Below are 15,773 nucleotides of genomic sequence, written 5' to 3' on the forward strand. Positions count from 1 at the left end.
TTTATTACTCAGAACAATCTAAAAATGAAAACTGGAAAATGACAGATCACTTTAGTCATGAAAATGCACAACAAGAAATTCCAGGATAAAACCCACTTTTGACAAGAGAGAGAAAGACTCAAACAGGCTTTGCTCCTGGCCGACTGGATAGACACATCTGATTTTACCAGTTGCGGATAAGACAGAGCTAGCTGAAGCTCAGGCCAGAGAGATGAGATACACCATGGAAGCCTGTGTGCTTGATTATGACATCAGTGACTAGTTCTAGACTTCAAACCCATGGCTATGGAACAAAAAGGGTTTTAGCTAATTTTCTCAGCATTTATTCCAGTACTGACATGAAGCAAATAGCAAAAAAAAATTTTTTTTGAAGTCCAAAATATTAATACAAAATAGATAGGGTCAAAGAGAACAGAAGATGCAAAGAGCCTGCACACTAAGCGTTCACCAGTGCCCTGCTAGGGAACATGTGGATTTTAATGCCACACCAGAGCAATAAAAATGAAATGTCCCACCATCTTAAAGGTTTGGGACTTGTAATAGAATAAGCATTTGATTAATGAAACAACATGTACTATAAAGAACAAGGGATCATAAAAAGCTGGTTTTTAACAGCCTAAGTACCTTTTGCGGCTTGAAGTTCTTTATCACCTTGTAAATCACTGCTGGAGAGAAATAACCAAAGTGAGACAAGGCCAACTTCCATTACCAGCCTGGCCACCTTGGGGCTTTGGCTCCGGTTTCTCAACCATATTCTCTTTGCTAACACTCTGCGGTACCTTGCCTTTATTATGAGGAAAGGAAGGCTGGGTCACTGTGGTGACTCTGCTTTTAGTAAATGTCTCAGAACAAATATGCCCCCTCAAGAGGCACCTTCCTCTCCCTCGAAGTCTCTGTTCTGCCATCAAACATGCCTCCACTGGTAGAAATGAACAACCATGGGTATTAGCCAGCCTGGACCCCCAAATCTTGTGGCTGACATCAGCACAGATTAATTTGTCCCAGGTTGGTGTGTGGGTGGGCTGCAGTGGAGCTCAGGTCCGACCCTCATGCCTTTTATGTCCAGAGTGCAGGTCGAAGAGCATCCGCACAGGGGCAGGCTTTTCCTCACAGCACAGGAAGGAACCCAGGAAGCTGAGTCAAACATCATGAGCTCATCGGGAACTTCTGAGCAGGCGTGGTATTCTTTACATCTGCTCACATCCAGTGGCAGAGGCAGGTCACATGGCTAGGCTCAAAGTCAGGGGAGGGAGGAAATCCCCCCCACAGCAAATCCTGGCCAGGTTGAGGAGGTAAGGATGAACTGGAATCAACTCATCCCAGTCAACATACTGTGGATTATGCAGGTAGGCTGGTCATGCAGTCATGTAATTGGATGCCCTGGATCTTCACCGATGATCTCTGAGATCAAAGTGGGTGTTCTAGAGAGGAGAGAGGTGCTCTGTGTGTGGTGTATCTTATTAAAATGTCAGGAAAGAACTCCGACTTTAAGAACTTTGACTCAGTGTACAGCCTTGACGTCAAGCAAATTCTTGTCAAAAATGGCTAATTGATACTAGGAGCTGTGCTAAGCAGGTTAAACACATCATTTCATTTAGTTCTCACAATGATCTTCTGAAGTGGGTCTGGTTATCCCCATTTTTCATGTGAAGGAACTGAAGTGTAGAGATCAAGTTGCACAAAAAGACAGCATGCGAGGCAGTCCAGAGCTGGGGTTTGAATCCATATATGTTGGACTTCAAATTACTGTGCCACACTGGAAGATGTCTCAGGTTTAAACTTGGTGAGAAACTGACACTCAAAATATATGTGTAAAATTTTGTCTCGTGTTCATATACTTTGATTCTCAACAATTACACTTCAAGGGATTTATCTTAAGGATAAATGTATTTATCCAAGGGATGATATATTATGATATAAAAAAGATGTTCTAAGACTAAACATTAATATAAAACTATGGACTTTGAATAATAATGATGAGTCAGTCAGTCAGTGTAGGTTCATGAATTGTTAATACACCACTGCAGTATGGAATGGTGACAGTAGGGGGCGCTGTGCATGTGTACGGATGGGCTAAATGGGAACTGTGCTTTCCGTTGAATTTTACTATGAATTCAAACATGCTCTAAAAAAATAAAGCTTATTAATAAAAAAAGAAAAGAAAAAAAAGTAGGAGAATGACATTGCCCACAGAGTGGGTGAAAAAAGGTACTTGAATAGCAATGCTCATGGCAATCCTATTTATAATGGAGAAAAACTGGAAATAATCTGAAGGATTAAGCATAAGGGATTTGTTAAGCAATACGATACATCTGGAGGTGGCTGCAAAATTACTACTTAAAAGAATATTTAATGTCATTGAAAGTGTGCACAGTGAGAAGAGGAGACCTTAACAATATGCATAGTGCAACCACAAATTTGTAGAGAGAATAGTCATGTATGAACTGCAAGTAATTCTGGGTAACATATATGTCTTTAGGTGACCCACCTCCACATTCCCACCAAATTTATCACATAAAAATATTTTGAATTTGCAGCTAGAGACTGTACTCTCTCAGCAACACACACTCTTCCAAAATGGTCTTGTAGCCAGATTTGAGCTGGGAATATCTTATTTTCATCCATTCCCTGGGAGTACCATAGAGCAAACTGAGCTTCTGGGCATGTCCTCTCTAGACCCCAATTTGGGATCCAGGGATAATAGGTGTACAAGGGGTAGATGGTCTTGTGGGAATTGTACTTTCCCTTGAATGGTGATTATTACTTGTTATTGCTTCCTAGACTGAAAGTGAAAGTCACTTAGGCATGTCTGACTCTTTGTGACCCATGAACTACAGTCTATGGGATTCTCCAGGCCAAAATACTGGAGTGGGTAGCCGTTCCCTTTTCCAGGGGATCGTCCCAACCCAGGGATCGAACACATGTCTCTTGCATTGCAGGCAGATTCTTTACCAGCTGAGCCACCAGGGAGGCCCAAGTGTCCCGGAATGGGTAGTCTATCCCTTCTCCAGCAGATCTTCCTGACCCAGGAATCAAACTGGGGTCTTCTGCATTGCAGGCAGATTCTTTACCAGCTGAGCTGCCAGGGAAGCCCTCTTCATAGATTAGACATACTTTATTATGAACATTTGTATTATAGTAAGACACAAATAATACTTACTATTTTAACCATTTTTAAGTGTACAATTCAGTGATGTGGTATTTAGTACATTCAAATTGTTTAACCATCACCAGAGATACTTAAGTTTGTTGTTTATACTGCTTGTAGAAGTCATATATATTCCTCAAAGCAAATGATAAGAATAATCTACCTTCCCATCTCTTAAGCATATAATTTTTAAAAGTTGAATTAATATTTATGTGTATGGATATGTATACACACATGGCTATATGCACACATGCATGCTTACAATGTTTTACATAGATTAATTACCATAAATGCATAATTTTATTGAGCCCTGCACTCCCTTTATCTCCTGTTTTGGGTGCAAACTTAGATGAGGCAACAGGAACATAATTCCACGTGAGAATACTATGATACATAGTGTAACACTTAAAATTGGTTTTGGTTTTAAATGGGAAGGCAGACACCATTAGCTTTAAAAGAACACTTGTTTGGGAATTGAATAGCTAGCATATTTGTCAAAAAATAATAAAAAATAAAAAACTGAACTAGAACAACAACCACAACATCCAGAACACTACACCTCATTAGTGTTTGTGAGGAAGGGGAATATATTTCTCACCAGTAAATCCTTCTCAAGGCAGAACAGACAAGAAATAAGAACTGTGGTTATTGACTAATTGTCAGTGGTAAAACTTTCTCCTGCGTGAAAGCAGTGCCTCAGACTCCCTAATAATCGTATTGCTGAGAGCTAACATTTACTGAGTGTATATCAAGCATTTTCCTACCCAAATCATGTTTTAGGGGCATTTTGCAGCAAGTGATTTCAATGTTTTATTGATTTAATTTATTCATTAAGTTGCTTGAAAATATTGAGTTGTTCTAGATCAGGTTTTTCTTTTTCCAATGAAAGTGAATCTGATAGCTTAATCTGTTGGACTTTATTTTTTTCTTGAAAAATTAACCCATGACCTATTGGATGATCCTAAAGTCATCTAGTCTTTATTATAATTCTTTCTTATATAAGATAGTAACATCAAGTTTGTTTTAACCTCAGGATTCAATTTGGTTTCAATGAGCAATTTAGACACCATTAGAGTGAAACAAGAATTTAACTCAGAGTGAGTAGATAATAACTGATGTCTAAAATGCTTCCAAACAGCTATTAACTTTCTAATACTATACTAAAAGCTTTGCCAAACTAATAACAAGTCACTGTGTTTATGCAATTATTCTGAGGGCTGACCCATTCACAACACTTAAGGATACAAAACTCTCATTTAAACCTCTGAAGTTTTGAAAAAATGTAGTCCTATTGTCCAAATATTATAGATCTATACTTATAAAGTATAGACAAAAGGAGACCAGATGAATTTGACAAAGATTTTGGAATGGAGGTCCTGACAGTCACAGTTTATATTAATCAAAATGAGTTGCTAAATCCAAGCAGATAACACAATATTTTTGCTTTTGCAACAAAGTAGAGAGGACTAGAAAACTGTTAGTCAAGGAATCATACAATTGGAAGCAAGAATTGTCCTCCATCTCCAGATGAGGGACCAGAGGCCCAGAGAGGTGAAGTGCCTTGTTGAAAGTCACTCAGTGGGTGTTGTCCCTCTGACCTCTGACTCTTGCACATGGCCATCTGGTATTCGCTAGAAGAGCATCTGAGGGAGATATTTTGACCTTTTTTGGAAAGATCACTGCTCTCTAATATTCACCCTTATTGAAAATGCCTTTGTTTGGAAAATCTACAGTAACTTTCATGGAAATGAAACTGGGAGTCATCAAAGTTAATGCTCCATACCGAAGTCAGCTACATCCTGGGCTCACCTTGCACAGGTAAGCCTTCTACAAGTCAGTGAAGGTTTGAGAGAGAAAAGTATTAAGAAAGAACCAGTGTTATTTTCCAGAAAAAAATGAGAGGATCTGTTGTTCTTGTCTAAAGTAAAATGGATTTTATTAAAATGTATTCACAGCATGGGTGCATGTGTGCTCAGCCGTGTGCAGCTCTTTGCCACCCCATGGACTGGGGCCCGCCAGCCTCCTCTGTCCATGGAATTTCCCAGGCAAGAACCCTAGACTGGGTTGCCATTTCCCTTTCCAGGGGATCTTCCCTACCCAAGGATCGAACCTATGTTTCTTGTGTCTCCTACATTGGCAGGTGGATTCTTTACCAACTGCACCACCTGGGAAAGCCCATTCACAGCATGAAGAAAAGCATAAAAATGGAGCTTCGCTTGCTGATGGATAATGACCCTTCACTAATCCATGTGCTCCCCATTCTACCTGTTGGTGGACCGTGTAATCGATGTGCAATATCACTAGCCACCTCACGGTTTAAACTTAGAAGGAAAGTGAAAGTCATGACTTCAGCCCTCATCACCTTTATCCTCATTTTTCTTGTCTTTGATGATGAAAAAGTGCGCGACTTCAAAAAAAAAAAAAAAAAATGTCCAAAGTGAGTGGCTGAAATCACCAAGTATTATTCAGCTATCTGGTTTCATCCTCTCATAGAGAACATGAGAGTGATACGGATGCAACTCATATACAATGCCCTCTTTTCTCCTGTTATGTAAGCATTCCGAAAGGGGAAACAACGTTAAAAATTGAACCCAGGAAAGATGCATCGTTATGAATTATGATTTAGCGGCAGAGTCACCGCGGGGGAAAGAGAACCTGTCGTTCTTACCCTGATGGTACTGCGATAAAATACAGGAGGATGTGGCTTTGGCTCTCCTTGATAAATTGAGCACTAGAAAAGCCATGAATGTGAAATTATCTAGCACATGATAAATCTGCTGCAATAAATAAGAATCCAATAGTCAGAAGGAGTAGGAACTGCGTGAACCAAACTTTGCTTCAAACTCTGCCCCTCTAACTTTGGGCAGGATTCCAGGCTCTCTGAGGACTGTATAATTAGGCTCTTTAGTTCATAATTAGTACCACAAAAATCCTTGCCTGGAAACAAAAAGCCATGGAGCATGCAAGTTTCACCTTTAAAAATATGCCCAAAGGGTTTGTCAAGATAAATGTGGAGTTAGTTGAAAATTTGTTGTTCCTTTCAAATTATCAGGGTGGCACCATCTTCCAGGGATTTCCCTCATAGCTCAGTCAGTAAAGAATCTGCCTGCAATGCAGGAGCCCTGGGCTCGATTCCTGGGTTGGGAAGATTCCCTGGAGAAGGAAATGGCAATCCATTCCAGTACTCTTACCTGAAGAATCCCCTGGGCAGAGGAGCCTGGCTGACTATAGTCCACGGTTCACAAGAGTCGGACAAGACTTAGTGACTTAAACCACAACCACCACCACTGTCTTCCAACTGACATTGTGAGAGGTTATGTGTAGGAACAAGATAAATCTTTTAACCATGAATTCATTTTGCCTCGGCAAAACCTACATTGGCATCCAGGCACACATGATGATCATATTTTAAATTATTTGCAAAATTCTAGAAAGTGTAGTCAGAAAACTCCAGTTCTCCCCTTTATAAATAAGCTAATCAACAAAGATATATTAAACACCCCCAAGACTAGCAGCGCATTAATGTTTTTATGACAACAGAAGGAGAATTTAAATTCAGTTCAATTTATTATAGTACTTTTTGAACAAACTCAAGGATTCAGAAGTTTGTTCATAATAATTTCTGATTGTTGAAAATGTGACTCTCTTGTGATTGAGGTGAGCAGGAGTTAAATTAAGTGATATTCTTTGTTGTTATAAGAGAATTTCTGATGCTTAAGTACGTTACTGAATGGACAGATCAATACCAAGTGCTTCACCTTTGGCCTCCTAAAGGTTGAGTCAGTAAGAGTAGCTGGGCCTGCACGTGAGGCACCCTCAATATGAGAAAGAGGTTGTAAAAGTTCAGCAAATAAGTAGGAGAAATAAAGCTCTGGTATGATATTAAGGATGAACTGTTTGTGTACTGCATGCTCAGTCACTTCAGTTGTATCTGACTCTTTATGACCCCATGGACCATAGCCCGCCAAGCTCCTCTGTCCATGGGATCCTCCAGGCAAGAATACTGGAGTGGGTTGCCATGCCTTCCTCCAGGGGATCTTCCAGACCCAGGGATCACGCCTGCCTCTCCTGCATCTCCGTCTCCTCCATTGGCAGGCGGATCCTTTACTCCTGAGACCAGCTCGATAAACTGTTTATGTTTGTTTAAAAGATTACTGCATCGTGTTATTCAGTATAGCTACAAAAAAGAGAAAGTGCTATTTTTCATAGCTTGATGAATTACACACGGCCCTCCTAATGGGTCTCTTTTACTCCCTCCTTATTTTCCATTGACTTTAATCTCTGGTGGTAAACCACAGCAGAAATGAACACACTTCGTCATTTATTTCCATACGTTTTCCACCTCATCCTTGTTGATTGTGAGCCTGTGGTCTGTGCTTTTTGCCCCAGTGACAGGATATCACAAGGTGAAAATGTAAGGACGTTGGTCTCCTTTGATATAATTTCTAAATATCTGTGACATTAGGCAACTAGACAGAACTTCAGGTAAACCAAGAGAAGAAAGGGATTGTTTCTCTTTTATCCCTAAGACTAGAAATTCCTCTGGATGCAGACAAGTGGGGTGCTGTTAGAATGGTAGCTCCAGAGAGAGAAACCTCACTTTCTAGATCCCAGGAAGAGGTCTGGGTGGTCTGTAAATCCTCAGAAAGCTTTGTGAACATGAGAGCAGGGAGATCATCCACACGGAGAGAGCCACGAAGAGGTGGAGAGGCGATGGCTGCAGACTGAGTCTGGGCAGTGACATAGACAGAGTCACGAAGCTTTCCATGATATTGGTGGCACTGAAATGTAAGATCGGATCCTGTGTCTCTGTCTATGGCACAGAAGTAGCTAAGAGATGCATGAACCAGGAGAAGCATGGACAGAAATGTGTGACCAGTGGTACAAGCATATATGGGATGGAATTCCCCCACATGATGACAAACATCTCATCCGATGCTGGACTGCATAAATGATGTCTCAGACCAGCTGCTTCCCTTGTACTGGTTCCCTGGAACTAGGATATCATTTTAGAAAAGAAGGAGAAGCAAATTGACTGATAACTAATTTTTCTCAATTCCAATAGCATTAGAATCTCAAAAAAGAATTTTAAAATAAAAGCAACTCTTCTTAACTCATTTTCTGCACACATTAGTTTGTAGACCGAGGCATACAGGTTCACTGTATATTCTGACTTTCAGTAAAGAGCTTAATTCCTTAGAGAATACATACACATATGATTGCTTATGTGAGAGGCTTCGTGGGGCATTGGGAAGAGGTTAGATGAGGAGGCAGAAAAGAATATAGAGTCTCTGGCCTGTTCAGTTTTCTCATGTGCAAAGTGAGGAACTTGGAGGGATGATGTCTGAGGACATTTCTAGCTCTGAAAATGTGACTCTGTGAGTCTCTACTCTCCTATTTGCCAAATTGTTGGCTACTGCTACCAGATTCAGCGTTGCCCATAAAATACTCACCTAGAAGCTTGGCACTCCGGTGGTCAATGAATGCTACTTTCTGTCATCGTTTCCCCTCAATAACAGTATCTGATGACCACTTTTCTAAGATCTAATTCACATGAAGGGCCAGTAATTTCTCCTTCCTGTATGTTTCAAGGGCAGGTCTTGTTCCCGAAGAGCCGTGTAACATGCTGCTCTGTCAGCGTATTTGTTCTGAGCGCCCCCTTCTGGAGTTCTTTCACCTGTGGTTGAAGGGCTTCTCTCTGTGTCTGAACAGGAGCAGTGGTACAGGACTTGGAGAGTGGCTGGGATGGCCTGCTGGCTCACTGGTGTCGGGATGACTGTACACGTGTCCCTTCCTGAGCCTGTGGGCTGTTCCCTGGTGTGTGTCAACTCTGACTGCCTGGTACATTTGCTGGCTAAGTATTTCTGACTGATGATCTGAGTAGCTCCATCTTGTTCTGTTCTCTCTCGCCATTTCCTAGTCATACCCCATGACCTGCTATGGCTTGCCTTTGATGCGTGTCCCAGCCAGTGAGGCATCTCTGGTTCTGGGCCGACAGATTTAGAATTCTAGCAAGTTATTGGGGATAACCTTTAGATGCTGTCAAACTCCAGCGGCCCTTTGACAGTCTGGTAAAGTCCTGTCTCAGGAAAACCTTTTATAAAGCATCAGCTAGCATGCATATGATTATAAAATAATGAATTATGTTCAATCTGCTTATCAAAACATTTTGAAGGATGTTGTGATACAAGAATATATGTGCCTCCTTATTAATGCATTAAATAATAAGAAATTGCTGTGAGTTTGATGATTACTATAAATTTGAAGAGCTGATGATCATAAATATTTTGCGGTATCTGTAAAACTGTACTGTAATATGAAAATATCCATAATTTATATTTTGGATCACAAATATTGCTAATACTATTGTGGTATCCCTCATATTCATAATCAGAGGAAGTGCTATAAATTTCAGTTAAAGAAAATAAAGATACATTTTCCCGTTTGTGCTTATGGTCCCCTTAAGTGAATTTTCAGAAGCCCCAATCTAGTTTGATTTCCTAATTTTATCAGGAAACAATGGGCCAGACATGTAAAATGAATTACCAGGATCACATAGTTCATAGTCGACCAAACGGAATTCAATGTTGATCCCCTTAACCCATTTCTCTTTTTTCCAAGCTCACTGCTCCTTTTTTTCACTGAATTGCAAGATGGCCTTTATTGCTGATTTTGCTTTATGATTCTCCCACAGATGTGTTTTCTCTGTGTTGCGTTTGATTCTAGCATTCCATACAATTCTCTCTCTCTGAGGTGCTTTCATTCTGTCTGGATATTAGGGCATTTGGTTTTCTTCCTGTCACTCTGCTGTTTTTGAAACACTTTCTAGATTGGCAGAAGGAAATGGTAACCCACTCCAGTACTCTTGCCTGGAAAATTCCATGAACTGAGAAGCCTGATAGGCTACAGTCCATGGGGTCACAAAGAGTCGGACACGACTGAGCCACTTCACTTCACTTCTAGATTGGCATCCCATTCATATTTTATTAATCTTTAGATTTTATGTTGTTTAATTTTTTTTACATATACTTTAAAAATTATTTTTAATTGGATTATAATTGCTTTAAGTGTGGTGTTAGTTTCTGCTGTACAACAATGTGAATCAGCCCCTCTTGAGTCTCCCTCCCACCCCACCCCCATACCATCCCCCTAGGTCCTCATGTACACATACTGGTTTTAAAATTTTATTTTAAATTTATTTGTTTTAATTGGAGGATAATTACTTTACAGTATTGTGCTGGGTTTTGCTATACATCAGTATGAATCAGTCATTGGTGTGTATGTGTCCCCTCCATCCTGAACCCCCTCCTGCCTCTGTCCCCACCCCATCCTTCCAGACTGTTGCAGGGCACTGGCTTTGGGCACCCTGCATCATGCATCAAACTTGCACTGGTCATCTATTTTACACATGGTAGCGAAGGAGACACAGATGCGAAGAACAGAGGTTTGGACTCAGTGGGAGAAAGAGAGAGCGGGATGATTTGAGAGACTAGCCTTGATACATATCCATTCCATGTGCTTTTAACTCTGTAACTAGGCCACATGCTTTTTGAGCTTAGGGAATGGATATGACATATTTTATTTCTTTGCCTCTTTCACAGCCCCTGAAAAGGTGTTGTCTGCAACTACATGCATACAGTGGACATCATATCAGCTTCCCACCCAGACAGACCAGTGCATGAATATAATAACCTCAGTCTTATTTTGGCCCAGTATTAACACAGCCATGCCATGCCTTACATTTCCTTACCTACTAATATTTACCTGTGCAGAGAGTCATATAGTGGGAGACACTGCGTAGCAGGCAGTTAGGACAGCATCTAGCAGAGGCACATTATTATTATTATTTCTCACTATTTGTTTGATTTGATGATTCTTACTTGCTGGTATCTGGGTGTCTCTCATATATATTTTTATGGTAGTGGTAGAAAATTAGAGCTGAATAAGGTGAAACTTGTGGAGTGGAGCGATGTTGAGCTCACCCATACATCTTAGTAACTGTTTATTGTGGGCGTGCCGTGTCTATCTTCTCCCTCCTTCAAAGAATTGATCCCATTGAACAGGGCCATGTTTTAGCCTCAGATTTTACAGCTCTGTTCACCAGTCAATGAAATTGTTTATAAGGCTTTCAAAGCGCTAAGAAGAGGAACCCTTGCAAAAGGGGAATTATGTTGGCATTTTAGGAGGCTAATACATGACACTCATTTTTCCCTGTGGAGTTCAGAATATAATGAGACATATATGCAGAAGACGGAAGAATGGAGACCAACATTTTATTTTTTATTTATTTATTTTTGAGACCAACATTTTAAAACATGTTATATATTTTAAAAATTCTAATCATGTTGGGAAATGACTTTAGCTCTGCTAATACTTCCCCCTAAACTGAACTCTCCTTCCCCAAGCAAAACAGAACAAAATAAAAGCCAGAGGGTATCCTCGTGTGTGAGCAGACAGCCTCCCCTGATATATTGTCTCTCTCCTGGCTCCACACCGGGAAAAAGGGAGAGGAAGTTTCTCTGCTGTGTATTGTTTCTTCTCCCAAACTCTATAGTGAGATCACCCACTCCTTGTCACAGAAGAAGGACTAGAGGAAAGAGGCAGAGAAGGCTATGTATTCCTGAGTCGTCCTCAAAATGTGGACCACGGCCCACAGGCACCAGCAGTTCCTGGGCATAGTGATAATGCCCACTGTGGACCACATTCCAGACCTCCTGCAGGGTTGGTTTAGCAATCTGTGTTTTAACCAGCCCTCCGGGCAACTCTGATGCAGGCTTCACAGTCTTCCCTGGTGGCTCAGTCGGTAAAGAATCTGCCTGCAGTGCAGGAGACCCAGGTTTGATATGTGGAGAAGGGTATGGCTACCTTCTCCTAAAAGGGTGTTCTTGCCCAGAGAATCCCATGGACAGAGGAGCCTGGCGGTCTACACTCCAGGGAATCCCGAAGAGTCAGACATGACTGAGCCCTTACAATATTGTAGACAGATGCTCCCTATTGGAATTGCTAAAGTAGGGCCTAGGCATCTGCATTGTTGTTGTTAAGATTTAAAGATTATCTATGTTGGGGCCTCACAGGCAGAAAAAGTTTAAATTGGGATCCCCAAGAGCAGAGCCTTGGGGGCTGGTGTGTTTTGAGAGGTCCTCAGATGGTTCTGATGTGCGGTCAGGGCTCAGGGCTACTGTGCACTCTAGCTCATTCCTGTCCACAGGGAAACCTGGGCGCTGGGAAGGGCACGAGGAACAAACACTGGTTGTGACTTTGAACTCTCAGTCCTACCACTTGGGTGTCTTCTTTCTTTCCATCTCACACTTGTCAGTGTGAATATTAGGAAGTCACCTACCACATGGGTGACCACCTGTGGAATCTGGTGATGAAGAGCCTTGGGGGATGGTAGGTTCCCAAGGCAGGAAACACTAAATGAATTGAATGGTACCTGGCCAAATGCCATGGACACCTCTAAACTTGTCACCAAGACATGGATGACACTCTTTCCCGACTTAACGAAATCTCGAGTTGGCAGAAACTACTTAATGTGTTTTAAAAGGAATGTTTCCTTACATCTTTGAAAGGAATCCAAGCTCAAGACTGTTCTGACACACTGGATTATGCTTCAGAAGGCTAGTGAAAAACTAGGAGAGAAACAAAAAAACTGCAGGTTTGTAGGATGAGTGTGTATTTGGAAGAACAAAAGTTCTTGTTGTAGATGGTTTCTGTTGACAGTGCACGCAGAGGTCTCCTGAGAGTTCTTTAAATGCATTTTTATATGCATGTTGGGGCTTCCCAGTGGCATTTGTGGTTCGGAATCCACCTGCCAGTGCAGGAGATGCAAGAGACATGCATTTGAATCTGGGTCAGAAAGATCCCCTGGAGTAGGAAGTGGCATCCCACTTCAGTATTCTTGCCTGGAAAATCCATGGACAGAGGAGCCTGGTGGGCTACAGTCTACGAGGTCACAAAGAGTGAGATACAACTGAGCCACCAAGCACAGAACTACCCAGTAAACTGGGTAGTTTTTTCCTCACAAAAACTCATTGCACATCCATTCAATACTTTGCTTTACATAGATTCGTTGGGGAGTGAAGTCATGCGAGCTGAATAAACAGCTGTGTACCTCTCACCATTGCTTTGGAGAACTCCCAGGCAGCTTGTCTGTGCCTTTTACACAGGGCCACCTCTGCAAGAGCCCTCTGCATAGAAATATGTGAGCTACAAATGTGAGCCTGTATGAAACTTAAGATTTCTCCAGTAGCTACATTAAAACAAGTAAAAAGAACATGTGCAACCAATTTTAGTAATATATTTTATTTAACCCAATGCATTGAAAATATTTCTTATTTGAACATGCAAGCACAATAAAAAATTTATGCTGAAATAAGTATGAAAATATTCTTTTTTTGTACCAAATCTTTGAAACCCCACTGTGTGTTTCACACTGAAAACACATGTTAATCTGAAGAGGCCACATTCAAGTACATCAGAGCCTCAGTAGCTTAGAGGTTGCTATACTGGGTAAAGAATTCTAGAATCTGGTTCAGTCATCAAGTTTGCCTCACATCTTTCTTATGTTTTCTCTCTAGTAAATAACTTAAGTTTGAGAAGTAACTTAGTGTTTCCCCTTGACATTCTTTGTTAATAATTAAGAGCATATCACCAATAGTCGTTCTCATTAGCATTAAGAAAATATTTAAGAAATCCTATTTCCCTTTCATGCTTCTCATTTATTTTGAAAAATACCATTTCTGTCAGAGTAACTTTGGCAGTGTCGTTTTTCAAAAGGCCTTTGAGCTTATAGCTGGACAAGGTTGAGATTGCCTGGAAATGCTAACTTGAGAGGAATGTGGGCTAATATTTAAATACTCTTTAAAAATCAGTAAGCAGTAGTTCAGTAGTTCTATAGGGGCTAGAATGAATCTAATCATGCAAATATAAATGAATTGTAAGTGGACAATTATTATTGTATTTCTTAGGTCACACTTCCTTCTGTTTGGTCCATGGAATTTAACATACTGACCAACTATCCATTGCTTTAATGAAAAATAGAAGTGAATTGTTAGTCACTCAATTGTGTCTGACTCTTTGAGATCCCATGGACTGTAGCCTGTCAGGCTCCTCTGTCCGTAGAATTCTCCAGGCAAGAATACTGGAGTGGGTAGTCATGAGCTCTTCCAGGGGATCTTCCTGACCCAGGGATTGAACCCTGGTCTCCTGCATTATAGGCAGATTCTTTACAGTCTGAGCCACCAGGGAAGCATATTATGAAAGATAGCCAGGTAACAATAGGAATGGCTGCAGGAAGAAATACAGCTGCTAACATATTTGATGTATTACGGCAACAAAGATTCAATAATTATTGATTGATATGATATTGATTTTTTAAAAATTTAAACTTTTTTAAAATTTAAAAAATTTAAAAGCCACTCATTTTGTAAATCTATTGACCAGAATTGCAAACACTAACGGTGTTTGGGATACTTGGGAAGATAAGAGATCAGAATTTTATTTTATTAAATCTGAAGCACACAATTATATATTTCATATGAAAATAGGTATATTTCACTTGACATAAGAACTAGAGGATTGTGTGATTCAACCTGAAAATATAAAGAAATAATGCAGTATGTCTAGCTGACTTTAATCTTTTTTTTTTTAAGTTTGAGGTGTACAGCATTATAATTTGACATTTGTATATACTACAAGATGATCTCCATCATAAATCTAGTTTGCAGCCATCACCATACAACTGACCCCCTTCACTCATTTTACCCATCCCTAAACCCCCTTCCTCCCAGTAACCATCAGTCTGTTCTCTGTACCTGTGAGTCTGTATTTGCTTTATTTTGTTTGTTTGATTTGGTTTATTAAATTCCACCTATGAGTGAAATCATATGGTCGTTGTATTTCTCCGTCTGACTTACTTCACTTAGCACAATACTTTCAGGATCCTTCCATGTTGTCACAAATTGCAGGATTTCATTCTTTTTAAAGGCTAAGTAGTAGTCCTTCGTGTATATATACCACATCTTCTTTATCCACGTATCTATCCATGGCCACTTTGGTTGTTTCTACATCTTGGCTGTTGTAAATAATACTGCAATGAACATATGGGTGTACACATCTTTTTTTGAATTAGTGTTTTTGTGTTCTTTGGATAAATACCCAGAATGATATTGGCTCTTAACAAATAAACACATGCACTGATATCATGAAGAATTAACTACAAAATCAGTTGTGTCTTCCTGGTATACTTTATTTAAATCTTCACGTCCATTTTGACAGTTGATAATGGTCATATCTTGAATTTTTTCAGTTTCAATATACAGAATGGAGTCAGGGGAATAAACTAACTATATTTCATGCATTCTAAGCTGCACAATTTTTTCCCTCACATTTTAGGGTTTTTTTGAAATTAGGATGAATCTTAGAATTGATTATAGCTTAGTATTAATTGCAGTTAATATTTCTTTGAGTTGCATAAAATAATAATGTATTTTACTATCTTTCCTGTACTCAGTTCAGTTCAGTTCAATCACTCAGTCATGTCCGACTCTTTGCGACCCTATGAATTGCAACACGCCAGGCCTCCTGTCCATCACCAACTCCCTGAGTTCCCTCAAACTCACGTCCA

Source organism: Bos mutus, chromosome 27 (assembly GCF_027580195.1).
Source record: "Bos mutus isolate GX-2022 chromosome 27, NWIPB_WYAK_1.1, whole genome shotgun sequence".
In the NCBI taxonomy this organism is placed as follows: Eukaryota; Metazoa; Chordata; class Mammalia; order Artiodactyla; family Bovidae; genus Bos; species Bos mutus.